Raw genomic sequence first — 17,610 nt, 5'->3', positions numbered from 1 at the left:
GTTTCCTGATACTTTGCCTAATCCCAGAAAAACATAATTTATCTGCTCTTGGAAAACTTTCAAACATTTAAGTCCCTTTCCATTATGTAAAGGAAATTTTATATAAATAGCCTTCAAGAATATTTCATTTGACCATGCATGATTGTCTTAAATTGCGTGCCATGCTTAGCTCTGCGGAACTGGCTGTTATTGATTCTATGATGTGTAATGAAACCCTTCACAAGGAACCCTTAAAGTAAATAAACAACTTCCTGTTCTATTATGTGTTACATATATTTTTGCATAGCACCTAAAATGAAGGCAAAAGGGATCATTATCATACATTGTTTAGTTCTTGCTGATATTCAGATTCCCAGGTCACAATATTTGCTGAAGAATATGTTCTTTTGCAGGAGAATTATGCTGAAACAGAATTCCAAGTAAAAATTAAATATTACTAATATCTTGATATAAAAGGCAAGCTTTTGAACAAATCTATTAATTTTCATAATTCACTTGGTATACTCCTATCTAACTTTAAATCTCAATTATGTCAACAGGGAAATACAGTTATCAGAGAAATCCTGCTCTAAATCTCTTGTAAGAGCACATGTCCTGCTTGGAACTTCACAGAGCTTTTCTTGTGAATCACTATAATTGATACAAGCTGCAGAGAGGTGATAGTGTGGAAAACAACAGAAAAAAATTAATGAAATACCTTGGAAAAGCAAACTTGTACAGAATGAAAATTGTATTTCCAGCTGTGTGTTCAGCAGAAAATTCTCCAGGAATTGTTCTCAGCCCTGGACAGAGTAATAATGCAAAGACGACCCACTGACGAAGGTCCCCAGCAGTCCACATAGCAGGGCTTAAACAAAGCTTTGTGGGAGCAGGTTCCTCTACATGGTCCTCCTCTGCTTAGTACTGCATGCTGCTTTGCTTCTTGACTGTCCAATGAACTCATGAATATTCCATGAGAGATTAAATTTTAAAACAAAGAGAACAAGCCTGTTCTTAAGGATGGGCCTAAAATGTTTGAGAGAAAAAATGGCTAGCCTAAGCTTGTAATATAGCCTCTAGATGGACCCTAGAAAATAAGTTTATACTACATCTGCCGCACTATTTTAAATAGCTGAAGTTAGGTGATATCAAACTTATAATAAGGGTAGGTAACAGATTGGTTTTCGAGAATAAAACCCCTTTTCATTCAGGATAGTAGGACTGAGCTGATTTAACCTGATCTGTTTCTATGCAATCAACCTCAGCACAAAACTCATGCATAGAAAAAGGCAGAGAAAGATAGAGCCATGCCTGTAACTTGTGTTTGCCAGAAGAATTTTACCTTTATGAAGTATTTTTTCTAGGAGTGCTAGATGGAGTCTGAGATGTAAGAATACTTATTACCCTATAGCAAACATATGACAAGTGCAGTTGACGGGAAAACCACCTGCTTTATCTTTTAACCTGGGGAATTCAAACATTATTTATTCTGCTGAAGAATATAGTTGGAAGTGAGCAACTAGACGTAGTGTTAAACAAATGTGAGCATGAGGGGCTTTCATGGGATTTAACCCCAGCCAGCTGCTCAGCCCCACAAACCTGCTCACTCACTCCCCCCTGATGGAATGGCAGAAAGAACTTGAAAATTAAAAGCGAGGAAATTCCTGGATTGAGATAAAGACAGTTTAATAGGTAAAGTAAAAGCTCCATGCACAAGCAAAACAAAACCAGGAATTAATTCACTGCTTCCCATGAGCAGGCAGGTGTTTAGCCATCTCCAGGAAAGCAGGGCTCCATCACGTGTTACTTGGGAGGACCAATGACTTAATTCCCAACATCCCTCCCTTCTCTCTCTTTGACCAGCTTTTTATTGATGATCATGATGCCATATTCTGTCTGCAATATTCCTTGAGTCAATTGGGGTCAGCTATGCTGCACCCTCCCAACTCCTCATGCAACTCCAGCTTGCTCACTGATAGGGTGGGGTGAGGAACAGAAAAGTTCTTGATGCTCTGCAAGCACTGCTCAGCAGTAAGGTAAGGTCTCTGCATTAGCAACACTGTTTCCAGCACAAATCCAAACCACATCCATGTACTAGCTACTATGAGGAAAAGTAATCCTATCCCAGCCTAAACCAGCGCAGGCAAATAGCTTCATGGCTGTCCAGAGGAGCCAGCCCTCTACCTCAGAGAACAGTTATTAAAATGCAGTCATACTGCCAAAGCTGAATGCCTTAGTCCTAAATTATGAACCCTTAGGGACTGTTTACCCTAAATTACTGTTGCTTCATTGGTCTTTTCAGAGCATCCCTTCCACAGGGCCAGAATTGATATCTGGGTAGAGCTGCAAGTCCCAGGACTTCTGTCTCTGCCCTTTGCAGTGGCTGCCTGTCCTGAAAGTCATCCTCTTGAGCCTGCACTTCAGGAAATGTGCATGATGCAGGGAACAGAGGTACCACAATTCATCTGGTCTACAATTTGAAAGAAAACTTGCATGCAGGCTGACTCTAAACTGTAAATCAGACATTTTCAGGTTCCATGACAGGAACTGGGTTTATTGTCAGAACTGGGTTTGCTCCCCAAACATAATAGGTTTAATGCCAGGTAGAGCCAGCAATGTTGAGAACACAGACAATGTGCTTAGCATTAGTGTATTAGGTGTCCCAGAACTGCTATACAAGGAATAATACACTAGGAATCTGGACAGAGTTATGTGGAGCTTTACTGTGCTTTTGGTGAATGTTTGCTCACTTAAAGCTCAGGAGGTTTTCAGAGAAATATTTTATGCTCCACCAATTCATCCAATTCATATTTTTCAATGAAACACTGTTTTATCACAAAATATCTCTATGGTTCTTGTAGTATACAATCTCCTTATACTGCTGTCTCAGCTTTATCTGGTGAACAGATAGTCAAAGAGGTAAAAGAATCTCTTATGCCCAGATATATATTTTTTAATTTTTTTTTTATTAGCCACATCTGGAGTTATGTTATGTTTGACTGTGCCCTTGGGCTTTGAATTACCAACCCCAATGACTACTGCTTCCTGGATGCTAGTGCTCTTACTTTGAAAAGACCTCATCTCTTTTTTTTTCTTTTTTTTTTTTTTTTTTTGAATACAGACCTGGCCGTAGTAGCTTAATACCTGCCACAAAGATCATCATCACTGCAACAAAATATATCTACCAAAATGAACATTCTTGAGAGTACAGGCAAATATAGCATATTTTTCTCTTAACTGTGATTTTTTTTGGTTTTCTGATATTGGAAAACCTTTCAAAATATGATATCTGCAGAAGGAGTATTTCTCCTAGTTTGAATTTTGTTGTTTTCAGCACAAAGTCGCAGAGTCTGACATTTGTGGGCTGTTCACACCACATACTGTTTTATACTGCTTATGTTGCCATCTTTTCAGGCTTCCGTGCTTTTTGCTATTTATAACTTCAGGGACTCTTCTAATAGCATCCTTATTATCTTCCATTATTGTCAAGAAAAGGCAGTTGCAAAACTTTAGTGATCAGCCCACAGGAAAAACAGGACTCTTTGTAGCATAAGGGAGGCTTATAAGCCAATTTTAAAACACAAGTCCAGATCAGACTTGGAATTCAGGTATAAAGTTTCTTCCGATATTTTGGTACCTCTGTTTATGCCCTAGTAAAAACCTGAAAGGATAACACTGTTCTAAGAAAATGAGTACAAATTGAAGGTCTAGAGTAACTATGAACACATTATGGATACATATGCTCTTCCCAGCTAATGTGGGTAGCTTTGCAGTTTATTATTCTAAAGCTTGAATTTGTAATTAAATCCATCACAACCTGTCACATTATTGAGTAGCTCTAAGATCCCTTTTAAATATGATATTAGTTCCCTTTTAAAACAGTGCCTAAAATCTACATGGTTAAACTTCACTGGTAAATATAAAAGGAAAGTTTCTATTAATTTATTACACAAAATGTTTTGTTTTCATAAAAATGTTGTGCTGTGATTTCACTTCTGATTGAAGTCCATCCCAACATCATGATTTTTTATTTCTAATCATAGAGAGGTTAACTTCCAGGAATTTCTTTAACATTTTATTGGAACCATTGTGATTAAGAACCATGCTGAAGGCATAAAGTAATTAAAAAAACTAATCAGATCAGTTTAAAATCCAAATGCAATTCAGGAATGTCTGTGTCTAAACAGTTAAATGAATAAATGCAGTACATTCATATCCTCTCTATCCTGATAAAGTAAAATGAGGATATAGAGACGTGGATCTTCAGGAAGAAGCAATAGCCAGTAAAAATATCTGGGTTTAAATTGCTAAGAATCAGTCTCCATTTCAGGATGACCATTCGTCTCTATGCAGAGTTATTTATATGTGATTTTCCTTTTCTTCCTATAACCGTCAGGTGGTACACAAAGTCAGGTACACTACAAGGATCTCAGGACTTACACAGGTGAGAATATGCATAAAATCAGATTCAGTTCTCATAAAACACCTTGCTTCTGAAATTTATATCATAAAACCTAGACTTTAATAAGAATGTCATGTGAAAATGCAAGGGAGAGAGCTCTTGATTTTACCACATTTATAGCAGTGTAACCTCACTGACCTAAGATTTACAATGGGACAAGGTAGACAAAAGCTATACCCCTCGTCTTTACTGAGTAAAATATGCCTAGAACTTTCTTTGAAGTTATGTTCCTATACTCTCAGTTTACCTCAGTACTTAGCAAGCGAAGAGTTAATTTTTTTTTAATTAAACATAGGTTTCTTAATCAATTGGCTATCGTTAACGCTCTTTTCCTGTGTGTACTATGCTTGTCATGGCCACACACTAAGAAGTTCATTCTTCACTATCACTCAGTTACTACAGAGAATATTGCTTATGAGTGACTAAAATTGCCTTTGAACCACGCAGCTCTCAGCTTGATTATTTCTGCAAAGCAGTTCATTTCTTATAAAAAAGAACTCAGTGTGTTTCCTTTTTCCCTTCTTATCAGAGAATATTTGGAGTTCAAACCTCCAATCGCATAAGATTTAACCACTTTCTTTACCTTTTCCCAAAACTTGGACATAGAACATGAGTTCAGAGCACACTGAAGAGCTACTCTTCAGGGCAGCTCTGAAACACCACACACTTCCCTCTGGCTGTCGCCTTGAACATTTCTTTTACAGTGTATTGTATGTTTGAGGGATTATGTATCCTCTCTTAGAAATATTATCCTCTCCAACAGGATACTCAGTCTTTGTGCTGATTGGATGAAGTGTCTTTATGCTATGCATGATAAATTAATAAATAAGCTGCAACTTCCCTAGTATTAAGAGAGGCAAAAGTTAAAGGAAGGAAAGATGAAGGTCTACAACGATAAGCCTTAGGAAGAGCCTGACAGAACCCAAGAGTGTAATATAGAACTGCAAATCCCCAGGGAAGAAAAATTTAAAAAAAAAAAAAGGAAGAAGGAAAGGAATGAAGATATGAGTAAAGGAATGCATTATGAAAGTTGTAAAACAAATTTAAGTCAAGATGATGAACTTGTAATACAAGACTAGTTCTCATTATGATCAGAGTTGTCAAGTAATATGTAATTTTTTCTTCCTTGCTTCTAGTTTGTACCAGAAAGAGAGGTATTTTCCTCATTTGATCTAAAACTATTATTTTTTATCATATTTATAAAGCAATTACAGCAATACAAAACTTGCCACATGATATTCTTCATCTAAAAAAAATAACTATAATATATTTACATCATGTATATGAAGAAACAGTTTTCTTCCATTTGCAGTTAATAGACTAATGCAACAGCCTCTTCTTAGGAAACAAACACAACAAAGACAAAAAATACAGCTTATTCTCTTTAAAAGAAAGAAGATCTAGATAGAAAAGTGTCACCCTCATATCAGTAGCTGGGTTGCAATCTCAGCTTCTCTAAGACTGGTGCAATAGGAATTCCTATTCTTGTCACATTCGTGGTTATGCAGATATTCTGGAAGATTTACTAGGATCCACCATGACCAATCTACCAGGGTCTTCTACAACTTTTTCTTGAAAAAAACTATAGAACTACTGGTGATACTTTCGAGAAAAGTTTTTTCTGGTTGAAAACTGTCATTTCATTGAATACAATATTTTAAGGCCATAAATGGACTTGATAATTTTCCAGTTAAAAAACCTCTAAGTAACCAAAAAAACTTCAAATATCTTTTTTAATATTTCTGAAAACAAAAAAAATTCTTAGTTGCAAAATGCATAGCCCATTTAAAAAATATAGATATATAAAAACAACTAGAGAAATAACTAAAGAATTTGGTGGCATGACTACACCTGATCTACAATCTTCTTTTAATTACCACTTGGCAAATATACATATACATTTCTATATATTTTCTTGAGAGAAGTAAAGAGGCAAAGACATAAAGACACATAAAGACAGGGCTAGGACTAGAGATATAGGTAGAGATGAAGGTTGAAAGATAGAATTAAATGGAAAATGTTGCATGCTGGAAATTTTTCCAAGGCAGTACAATCATTTCCCTTTCTGAACAGCTCTTGAAATGATGATCATTTCTGTGCCCCAAACATAAGGGCACTCCTTGATCTTGAAGGTAACATATTTGAATTGAGCCATAGAGAAGAAATGTTCTCACAAGTATAAAGGAAGATGACGTCACTTATAAAATCCACTTAACATTCATTCCATATTTGTCCCTGAAAATGAAACAGGAGGGATAAATTTGGTGGGTGGACACAGCAGACTGAAGGATGGAGGCTGCCTGTGACTGTGACATAGTATAGAAACCAGTGCTGGGAATCTGATGAGAGCAGCCACCACACAGGCACATGGCTCCTCACAACTATCCTGAATACATTTCTCTGCACCATAATGACAGTGAAGAATTTGTCTGATTTACATTTGCTGCAAACAGAAATGAAAGCTTTGCCCCAAAACTCAGTTTTTTGGGGGGAGTTCCAGACTACCAGGGCTGGATGTTGAGTTTTAGGATATTAGTGGGACTGTAAAGACTGCTGCATCAACAACCTAAACTACTAAAATGACCTTCAATAGACATTAAAAGGACTGGAGTTTTAACCTAGATGTGTGTGTGTGTGTAAGGGTGGAGAGAATTAGGGTCTAGCTTCTCATCATAAACAGGTAAGTCTGGGAGTATCTTCCCAAGGGAGATATTTTTTAAGTATTTGACTTCTGAGGTAATTGCATTCAACTGTATGTGAATTCCAATTGCACTTCAGAAATACACCGTGACAAAAACAATTTATGTGAAGAACAGCAATTTCTAACAGAGTGACAGAGAAGTTATAGCCCTCTTGGCCTAGCTCTGTGCTAAATTTTAATTTTTGATTGTGCCCAGGATAACCGTTCGGGTTGTCACTCCCAGGACCTCTCAGAGATGCTCTGACCCCTCTCTTTGCACCTCTGTTAATGGCAAAGGTAAATGTGTGGAGTCCTTGGTGGGCAGGCTTTAGGACAGCTTAGTATTCAAAACAGCACAAAACCAAAATGTTTTCCCAAGGAACCAGTTCTGAATAAATAAAACAAAAGTTGTACTAGAAGTCCAAATGAAAATAAAACTCACACATGATCAGATTTAATCACATTGACTAAATTAAGGAAAATCAAACTTAGTGTCTTCAGAGGCCGGTCCCCTCAAGCTCCTTTTGTCCTTCAGTAGAGGAAGGCTGACACTTCCAGAGAGAGAGCCTGCTGAAGGCACAGCTTAGCTCTCTCTCTCTCTGTTCAAAAGATTGCAAATCCATCAATTAAGCTGCCCTAGTTACACGGAATTAATCCAGGATGAACCATCTACTTTTTTCCTACAGATGATAAAGGGTGTTCAGAGGAGGCAGTTAGATCCTAATTAGACCCCTAAATCAGATACTAAAATGTAAGCAGAAAGAATATTCAAAACAGGAAACAACAGAAACACAACCACTAACTTCTGCAAAAAAATAAACATTTGATCACACTCATTAAATTTCCTAGGCATGGCTACATCCTCAAAAAAATTTAAAACCAACATGGAGTCACAAGGAATGATAGATAACAGTCAGTCTTGGTCTTGCTGATCTTTGTGAACATCTGGATCACCACCAGTTATTTCAACAAACATACTTTGCAATAACAGCATGAAATATGAGTAGGACTTTTCTTAAGGGTCAGGACAGGCCTGGGCTCTGAAGCTCTTGCTTCATCCTGTGATGTGAAGCAACTCTGAAGTTGTAGAAAAAGCCATAAAAACATTACTTGGCTGGTGTACAGTGTTCCTGTGATGTTGATGGTAAAGTTGCTAACCCATCTCTCATCTCCTACAAGAACAACCTACTGTGGTGGGCCTGTGGTCCATCAGGCAGAGCCCGAGTTATTTAACCTATGTTTCTACAAGGAATGCTGAGAACAAGTTGCCTCTGAAACTCCACACCTTTACTTGATTGTATATAGCCTTTAGACTTAGCTGTGACTCAGATAATGACAAGAAGCCTAAAGGTCCCAAAAGGCCATTTGGTTAAGCCCTTTCTAGAAAAATGTTTTACTTTAAAGGAAGTTTTGTTTTGTTTTAATGGAAATTAAGTCCTGTCATATTCAAAAAGATATCTTTATGTGTCACTTGCACAGAAGGCCAGAGAACTAAAATCAACTCCTATGTAAGCTCAAAAGGAGTCAAATCCACATCTTTCATTTTCCAAGATGATTAAATCACTAATCACAAGATTTCAGGCTTTTCTTAAGTCAGCATGTTCCTTTGTTAAGTAAACCATTAACTGCTTTATGGAAATATTTTTCTTCTTCTTTCTCTTTTTTTAAAATTTATTTATATTTTTATTTTCCCTTTTTCTTTCTATTTCCTTTTTCTCTTTTCTACAGAAAGTCTATGAGGCATATCTATGAGGTAAATATTTTCTTATTATTTTCCCGGATGTAAAAGTTTTAAAAAATTTAGGAAACACAGTTTCGCTCAGCTTAATCTAAGACACACACACACACACACACACAAAAAGAATATCCTTGTAAAGTTTATTTCCCAGGGGCAAATTAGTGTCTTGTAATTATCGCAAGGAAATTTTCTGATGTTTTTCTTTTCCTCTGCTAGTTCTGCATTGCCAGCTCTTAGCATATTTGTCAGTAGTTTGTAAGTGAAAGCAAGATTGTGCTGACAGTGTTGAATAGGTAGGAACTGGAGAAGAAGATATTACCTACTAATATAACTATAAAAGGATTTATATCAATTTAATTGTCTGGTCTAATAAATAGAAAATATAGTCCAAACAGAAAAAACTGAAATAAACATGTTTTGAAGCAATGGATAAATAAAGTTTATCATTATAAAAGAAATGCTTCTGACAAAGGAATGGGATTTCACAGTTTCAGAAAATTCCCCAAAGCCTTTATCTTCAGAAGGAAGTAAACATTGTTAGGAAGAAAATTACAAGAGGAATATGAGAAATCAGCAGAGCATATCACTGGTGTGGAAAGTTACATTCTTCACTTCTATAAGTAAAATCCCTTTGCAGACCCACTAACACTGATGATCAGAGCTCACCAGGGCTTTCATCAGATTTACCCTTAACCCATAGAGAGAACACTAAATTTTGGAGCACAGGGTTTAGGCAGAACTCAAGGGTTTTGGTGTCCCACAAACATGCTAATTAAAGAACCTGAACTCTGAAAGGAGTAAGACATACAATTTTTTTTTTCCCTGATAAGAATGCCTGAGAGGTGAGGATATTTGTACTCCCTAACAGGATCCATTTGTTGACTTGAAGAAACTAAATAAACAGCAAGTGTCTTCAAAAACTACATGGCAAACTTGATGGCAAATCAGTATTTGAATCATTCTGCAATCTACTTTTATCCAGTGCAGGTAAAGTGATATGAGCTTACAAAAAGATTATGTCTTGACCTTTGTAGAACCAAGATCAGCCAGAGAAATAAAGAGTTTACCAACCTATCAGCTCAGCCGCCTTTGAATTACAAACAAGAGGTCAGCAGTGGCCAGTGATTGATAAACAACAGCTCCCCCAACCTAATAAATTATTTTGAAAGGATGCTACTTATTGTGAATACTGTGCACACTGCAACATATCCCTGAACTTGTACTTGAAGTAGTACTCCACAAGAGTACAAAACATAGAGGATAGAGGGGCCTGTATCCTCAGAGAGATCCAGACAGGATAAAGTCAAGCTGTGATCCAGCACTGGCCCTCACCAAGGTTAAATATCATCAGAACTCTTCTAGTGTGTTTTTACTGACTCTGATTCTGAAACCAGCCTTCTCTGAGCTGTGCTCCATCTCCTGCTGTTGTTATGTTAAAAGAATATTTAAATATTTAGTGAGTAGTGAAATGAAGAAGCGAAAAAAGAAGTTCAAGTTATATAAGACAGTGGAGAAATTCTTGGTCCAGTGTCTGCCCCAGGGCAGCCCTGAAGTTCAGTACAGCCATGGAGTATATTTGCTTTTTTTTTCCAACCAGTGTTTGGTTCAACAACTTCACACATTTCATTATGGGTGGACGTGGCCTTACCTTCATCTGTGTACAACTCCTTCAACTCTTCCTCCTTGTATTGAATAGCTAATGCATTTACTTATTTCACAGGTATTTCAAACCGATATCAACTTACTCTGAAATCTCTAGGATTTTATGTATCTCTGAAACCTTTACGATGCTTGACAAAAAGTTTTAGTAATGTTAATAATCAATGCTCTGTGTCATAAACCACAGTCTGTCTGGCTAATGGCTTCTATTCTTTTAAGAGCACCAGCCTCAACTATTTATACTGTAGGGACTTATGTTCTTCAAAACACAAGTTTTTAAGGCTCTGTAAAGAAGGCATCAGGTCTCAACAGAGTTACTAAATAGCAATTATGCCTTAACGCACAACCGTGTAAGGCACACAGCAAGAGCGTGTGAGCATCTGCCACCCCGCTGTAAAATGGTAAATAAATTACATGGAAAGTCAAGTAAGGGGAGTAACACCCTAAATACTTTATAGTCCCACCATTTATTGCCTCATCTATAATGCAGAGGAAATTAGTGGTCAGAGCCTGGATGAGCCCAGTCTTACTGAGAATGGCAGCAGTTCAGAAACAAAAAATTGGAACAATAAAATTAATCAAACCATTCATTGATATGAGTAAAACTCCAGTACAAGTAATAATGTTGCAATCTGTGCTTTGTTGATGACACATTGTTAGAAAGAAAGAAAGATTTCCCAGTGTACCTTACCTGGGTAATTAGAACTGTCCCACAGAGCAGCAAAAACACCAGTATTAAGTGTGTCTGGTTGAAACCCAGAATTCAGTTCCAATTCAGTGTGCACATATTGTCAGTTTTACATGAAATTAAAAGACAGAAACATTTTGAACTGTAGAAAAATAATATTATTTGAAAAAGTCAAAATCTTTCTGTTTTTGTCTTCTAAAGTATATATTATGATTTCTGGAAAAATGAAGGAGCAGGAGGTGATTCAATAGTGTATCCCACAATATTCCTATTTCCAATTTGTGCTTTTACAGTCTGAATGCGTGGACAACCAGATCAATTAAAAAAATTATTTTATGATCATGTTCAGAGGTTGGTGATTAATGGGACATTCTCTACCTGGAGCTTGATAACAAGTGCACTACCACAGAGTTTTGTCTTGGGACATCCTTTTTAATTTCTTTGTGAAGGATCAGAGTGCATTCCCATCACATTTGCAGATGACATTACTCTAACAGGACTAGTAGACGGACTCCAGGGCTCCAGTGCCATTCAAAAGGATCCAAGACATGCTAGAGGAGTGAGAAAGCAGGAACCTAAAGAACATCAGTAAAGACAAAATAGGAATTTCTCACCTGGGCAGGACAAACCCCTGCAACAGCACAGGCTGGCCACTGACTGCCTGGAAAGCAACTGTTCAGGACAGCCTTTGAGGGTCCTGCTGGGCATCCGGGCTGAACGTGGGCCCATAGGGTTCCCTGGAAGCAAAGAGGTTAGCAGCAACCTGGACTGTAATAACAGTGCAGAGCCAGGAGATACAGGGAAGGAACTATTCTCCTCTATCCCACACTTCTTGGGTCATAGACACAGTGCCCAATATAAAGAAGGCACTGTAAAACTGGAGAGAGTTCATTGGAGGACATGAAGATGATGGGAACAGGCACACTTGTCAGGAGAAGCTGGGAAAGCTGGATTTGTTCAGCCCAAAACAGAGACAGTTTTGGAAGGACCTAACAGGAGCCCTCAGTGAGTGAGGAGAAGCTCTCTAGGAGCTGTAGCTGAGCTCTTCACAGCACTGGGGAGAAGAGACAATGGGTAGAAATTGAAGCAGTAGAGGTATAAACTCGAGAAATATTTTCCCCATGAGGACAGTTGAGCACTGCCACTGGTAACCCAGAGAGGCTGCATAGTCCCCACCTCTGGAGGATTTTAGGTCTGACTATATGAAGCTGTGAGAAACTTGGTCAGGTCTCTTGGGGATTCTGGTTGAAGAAAAAGGTTGTTCTATAAATGTCCTGAGGTCCCTTCTAGCCTGTATTATACTGTGATCCTATGATTCTCTAATTTATAATGTGAAAGAAAAGCACAAAGTTTTGGTTTGAAGAAATGAGAAATCAAAATATTAACTTTCAATTAAGAAATGAAACTTTGCTGTTGTTTTTGAAACATTTATTGTTATTTTATTTTTAAATTTCAATACATATTTCAGTAAAATCATCAAACTCCTGGAGGAAATTTCGATGCTTATGGAACACCAAACTTGGTTGGAGGATGGTCCTTTAGGAAATCTTCAAATGTTTCCTGCAGGAATTATTTACAGCAGGAGAAACAAAGCAGAGAAGTTAGTTTCCACCTTTGACAGTTTCCCTTGTAGTCACAAAAGAGGAGTCTGCACTTCCACATTTTTAGAGGTCTGTTTAACCCACCTATCCTAGATGGTCATTTTAAGATGAGGTAAATCACCCTCTAGAGATAGAAAACTTTAGAAAGGAAAAATACTACGATTTAAATACCTCTGGAGTGTTCTAGTGCATTTTGGATTTATTGATGTAGTCAAACACATAAATGAAAAACACCTTTTAGATTATATTTGTTTAGCTAATCTAAGTCTGTGACAAGTGATTTTGGCCATACACAGTGGGAATCATTTATGACTCTGCAATAGAATGAGATAAATACAAGCAAAGAGCTCAGCATCTGACAGACCTGTACAAATATATGGGTCACTTTTCTTCAGAAATGTCCGACTTGTCTTTGTGCCTTAATCAATAAAGTTCTCAAATAATTAAACAAGTTGAATTGCCCATTGTTTTTAGAACCTGTCCTTGCTCATAACTTTTCAAAGTCATGTAGAATTTACATGTGATAATATATCATCCTCTAGCAGGCTTTTTCTATCCTGCAGGAGAAGTTACTTGTTACCTAATAGAATCTGTGACATTATCAGTGATTTTGACAAGGTTTTCTTATGCAGACCAGGAGGTTTTTTTGTTTTCATTTTTGTTTTTTTCTTTTTTTTTTCTTGGTTAGTTGTTTTTTGGGGGGTTATTTTTTTTGTTTAAGGTTTATTGGTTGGGTTTTGGTGGGGATTTTGGTTTGTGTTGTTATTTTTGTTTTTTTCTAGTTCCTATGTAGTTAGCACTGAACGTATGTATGCCTTAGTTCTTTATTATTGAGAATTTTAAAGAATCACTGAGTAGGGTTGACCCTGGTTGGAAGTTAATCACCCACCAAGATGCTTAGTCTGTTCCCCAACTGTGGTGTGGTGAAGAGAACTGAAGGAGTGAAAACTGAAAATTCATGGGTCAAGATAAAGTTTTATAAGTGAAGAAAATCTGAGCACATAAGCAAAGTGAAAAGAGGATTTTTTTTCTTTTTATTTCCCACTGGTAGGCAGAAGTCCAGCCAATTCCTGGAAATCAGGGCCTCAGCATACTTGAAAGTAGCTTGGAAAGATAAACACCATAACCACAGATACTCCTGCTTCCTCCTCGTTTCCCTGAGTTTTTACTGATGAATAGGATGTCATAGGGTACGACCACATCCCTGTGAGTGCTTCAAGTCAGCTGTCTTGGCTGTGTCCCCTCCCAACTCACTGTTCACCAGCAGCCTACTCACTATGGGCAGAATTAGAAAAAGAAAACCTCATTACTGTGCCAACATTGTATAGATCCAGTATAATGACTCAGTTTCTTTTTCCAAGAGAAATATTCAATGCAAAGGTAATACAAGCATAAAGTCAATGAATAAGAATGTTGAAATGGTTGGGAAAATGCAGCACCATAGAAACTGAAGTAATAGTGTAATAAATTATGTCTGAGAAATCTCTCTAATCAGGTCAGGCTGCAGAAATCTGAATGATCTTTGTTCCCAAAGTGTTGAGCATCTTAGAAAATTTATCTGGTATATGGCATAAATTCTGTAATTATGTTACAGAAAATAAGGAATTTTGGAACTTGACTGTGTTGCTTATTAATAACAACTATTTGAACTTTTTAGAGCTGCTGTAACCATAATGATCAAGTGATACAAACGTGCTAGATTCATAATAAAGGAAGTATCTTTTATTAGACTATTGACACAGGTAGGTAAAACAGACAAGCTTGCAAACAATCTATCTTCCAACTCTCTTTGGTGTAGCCAGGTACTTGTGGTTTTTTTCAACTTTTTCAGGCATAAAAATAAATTGAAGAGAAGAACAATTTATACTCCAATCTATCTTAGAATTAAACAATGTGTATAAATAATTGACATAGGGGCTTAGATGTACCATTTCACTGTTTGCTAAACTATCATACTAGCAAAGTCTACAAAAAATTTTTAATTCATTCCTCTTGTCACAATGTTCTAGCAAATATTTGGATGTAAATCCCACTTCTACCACATTTTCCTTTGATATATTTATTTTCTGCCTTCCTTTTTTTTTAAGATAGGTTAGATAAAGTCTGCAGTCATCATACTAAGTCCCATTCCTTGGATTCTATCTCTGTAACATGCACAATGTAAGAAAAATTAATTGCTTAGTTTAGGGGTTTGAAGTACACCCTGGGGAGCACTTGCCTGAAGGTATGTTAAAATTCTTACATTCCTTATGAGATCCAGGGCTAATACTTGGGGTTAAGAAAACCTTTAATCAACAGGAAGTCTAAAACTTAAATTTTGGAATGGTAAACCTTAATTCCCACTGTGAATCTAGCCTCAGGAGATTAGATGACTTTTTTGAACCCAGATCTTCCAAGGTGGGGTGTGGAGAGCCTGTTCTTAGCACAGAGCATGTCAAAATTTAGATTAGAATATATTTATTTTGATGAAATAAATTAGCATGTAAGAGGAATACTGGAACTCTTTAGCCATAATACATAATACCTGAGCAGTTTCATGGTCTTACTACAGGACACTATGGGGACATGTAAACCAATTTCAGCAATAATGATATAATTGCAAAGAGATAAGATTTTCAAAAAGATTCTCTCTTTTAGATAGAAGAAATTATATTCTTAGGAAAGAAATTAAACCAAATAGGAATAACGTGATTATCATAAATGCAGGAAAGGAAGAAACTTTAATTCTGAGCCTTTAAGAGCATGTATAGCTCTGGAAAAACCATCCTATGCTGTCTAACACAAGCAATCGACCTGAGACAAGACAGCTTTCGAGGACATAAATACTCAAAAACAAAGCATCAAAGAACGTCCAAAGTTCCTCATAGCTGACTGAGGAAAACAGTTCAGGCTACAGTTGTCAGGGAAGATGACTGCCTTTTGATAATTTTAAATGTATATTTCATCTTTCTGATAACTCTGTATCTCTTTCTGTTACTCTTCAGGGAGTGGAGTGTGGGGGGGACAGGGTTAAGAATCGGTGGGGCTCAGTTTGTCCACATTTCTGACTATGAGGCAAAAACCCGAACTTTTGAAACACAAAGAAGATGCTTCATTTTGCAAAATCCTTGTTTAAAGGCTCAGCTTCACAGTGAAATTACCAAAGCAGTGTGGAAAAGAAACTTTATGCTGTTGGATAACTGCCCTTGTGTATGCTTTGGGCATAAGGCAAGCAAATACAAGGGCAAGCTTACAAGACTTTTTTTGTTGTGGGCTGGAAGAAATTATGTTCCTTGCATTTGTCATAGATTAAATGCCTGGATATAGATAGCATAGATTGCACAGCAAATGGGTCACATAGACATAGATAGCACAGCAAATATAAAGTTATCAAACTATAATTGCTAGATGACAGGTTTGTATCTTGCATATTAGGGCTTCCCCTACACTAATGAAAACTTTATTAAGCAATTATCTCTTTTATGCTCTACGCACTTTCCTGGACATTAAAAAAGGTATAATTTCTTAAGAAAATCCAAATTAACAATTTTAATCATTTTTGTTATGTCTTGTTTTGACCCAGCACCTGGATAGTAAAGGGAAATTTCATATTTCCTATTTTAGGATTGTCATAAGGACCTGCTTGCTACCCAGTTTTTAGAAGTGTTATGTGCTTTGTATGCTGACATCCCTTCTGTTCTGAAGTCCCTTCTGCTCTTCATCTTTTTTGCACCCCCTGCCCTCTCCCACTTTTCTCTCAATTTCAACATTTATGAAAACTTATTTCATAAATGAAAACAATTCCCAACTGTCACAGGCATTTAAAGCATGACCATCATTTTTCACAGACTCTGAAATCCTTCCCCTGGGATCCTTGTTAAATCTTTTATTGAAAAAAAAGATGTTAAGCATGTTGTGGGGTATTTTGCTGTTTTACCTTTTGAAGTACAGTTTGATATTTACATCTACTGCATGTGTGATAATGTAGAAAGGTTTTTTTCCTCCCTCTCTTTAAGATGACTTCCCATGACAATATGTTTGAAGCATCAAGAATGCTACATCTTTTGTCACAGTGATTACAAGCATGACCCTTTTCATCTATTTTAATCATTCATGGAGAATAATATCTTAATTCTCAGAAGTGGTCTAGGAGATGATAATATGAATTCTAAGAATCGGTGTTTATAGCTCTGTCAGTCCCATGCAATTACTGCAACAAGGTGTATGTAGAGGCACTAGATAATGCATTACACTCTATAAAGTCAGAAGGAATAATAATTTAAAAAACACTGAAAAGTCTCTAGAAAAAGAGACATAGATTTTATTTTTTTTTGTTATGACCATGGAAAATGCCTATTATTTTATATAAACATCATGAAATCTTCAAAAAAGAAATGATGCATTTTTATTATAGCCTAGAGACATGTTTTTCTATGTTATTGCTATTATCACACATCTCTTTCTTTCTCAACTATGAGATGAACTGTGCTTCTTCATAGGAATTTTCTAAATTATGTGTGTGAAAAAATCCAATACTTTTAGATTGAGACCAAAAACAAGACCAACATTTTTACTCTAAGCAACACAGTGCAAAAGTTGGTTTTATATGTTAATGTACTGAAACAGCATCAAAGGTAAAATCTCCAAATAAGATAATTTCCTTGGTTGACTATGCTTCCTTTTCTTGTATAATGAAATCGCTTAACCAATTGTACTCATCTTGTTTCACTGAAAGAAACATTTAGTAATATAAACTTCTGTCATAAAAATTAATAAGAAATGTGTATACATATATTTTTCTTGGTTAAATAAAAAAAGGCAAAT

Source organism: Empidonax traillii, unplaced genomic scaffold (genome assembly GCF_003031625.1).
Source record: "Empidonax traillii isolate 1590-97213 ecotype Southwest subspecies unplaced genomic scaffold, ASM303162v1 scaffold1299:size261488, whole genome shotgun sequence".
NCBI classification, from domain to species: Eukaryota; Metazoa; Chordata; class Aves; order Passeriformes; family Tyrannidae; genus Empidonax; species Empidonax traillii.
This window is presented reverse-complemented; position numbering follows the sequence as displayed.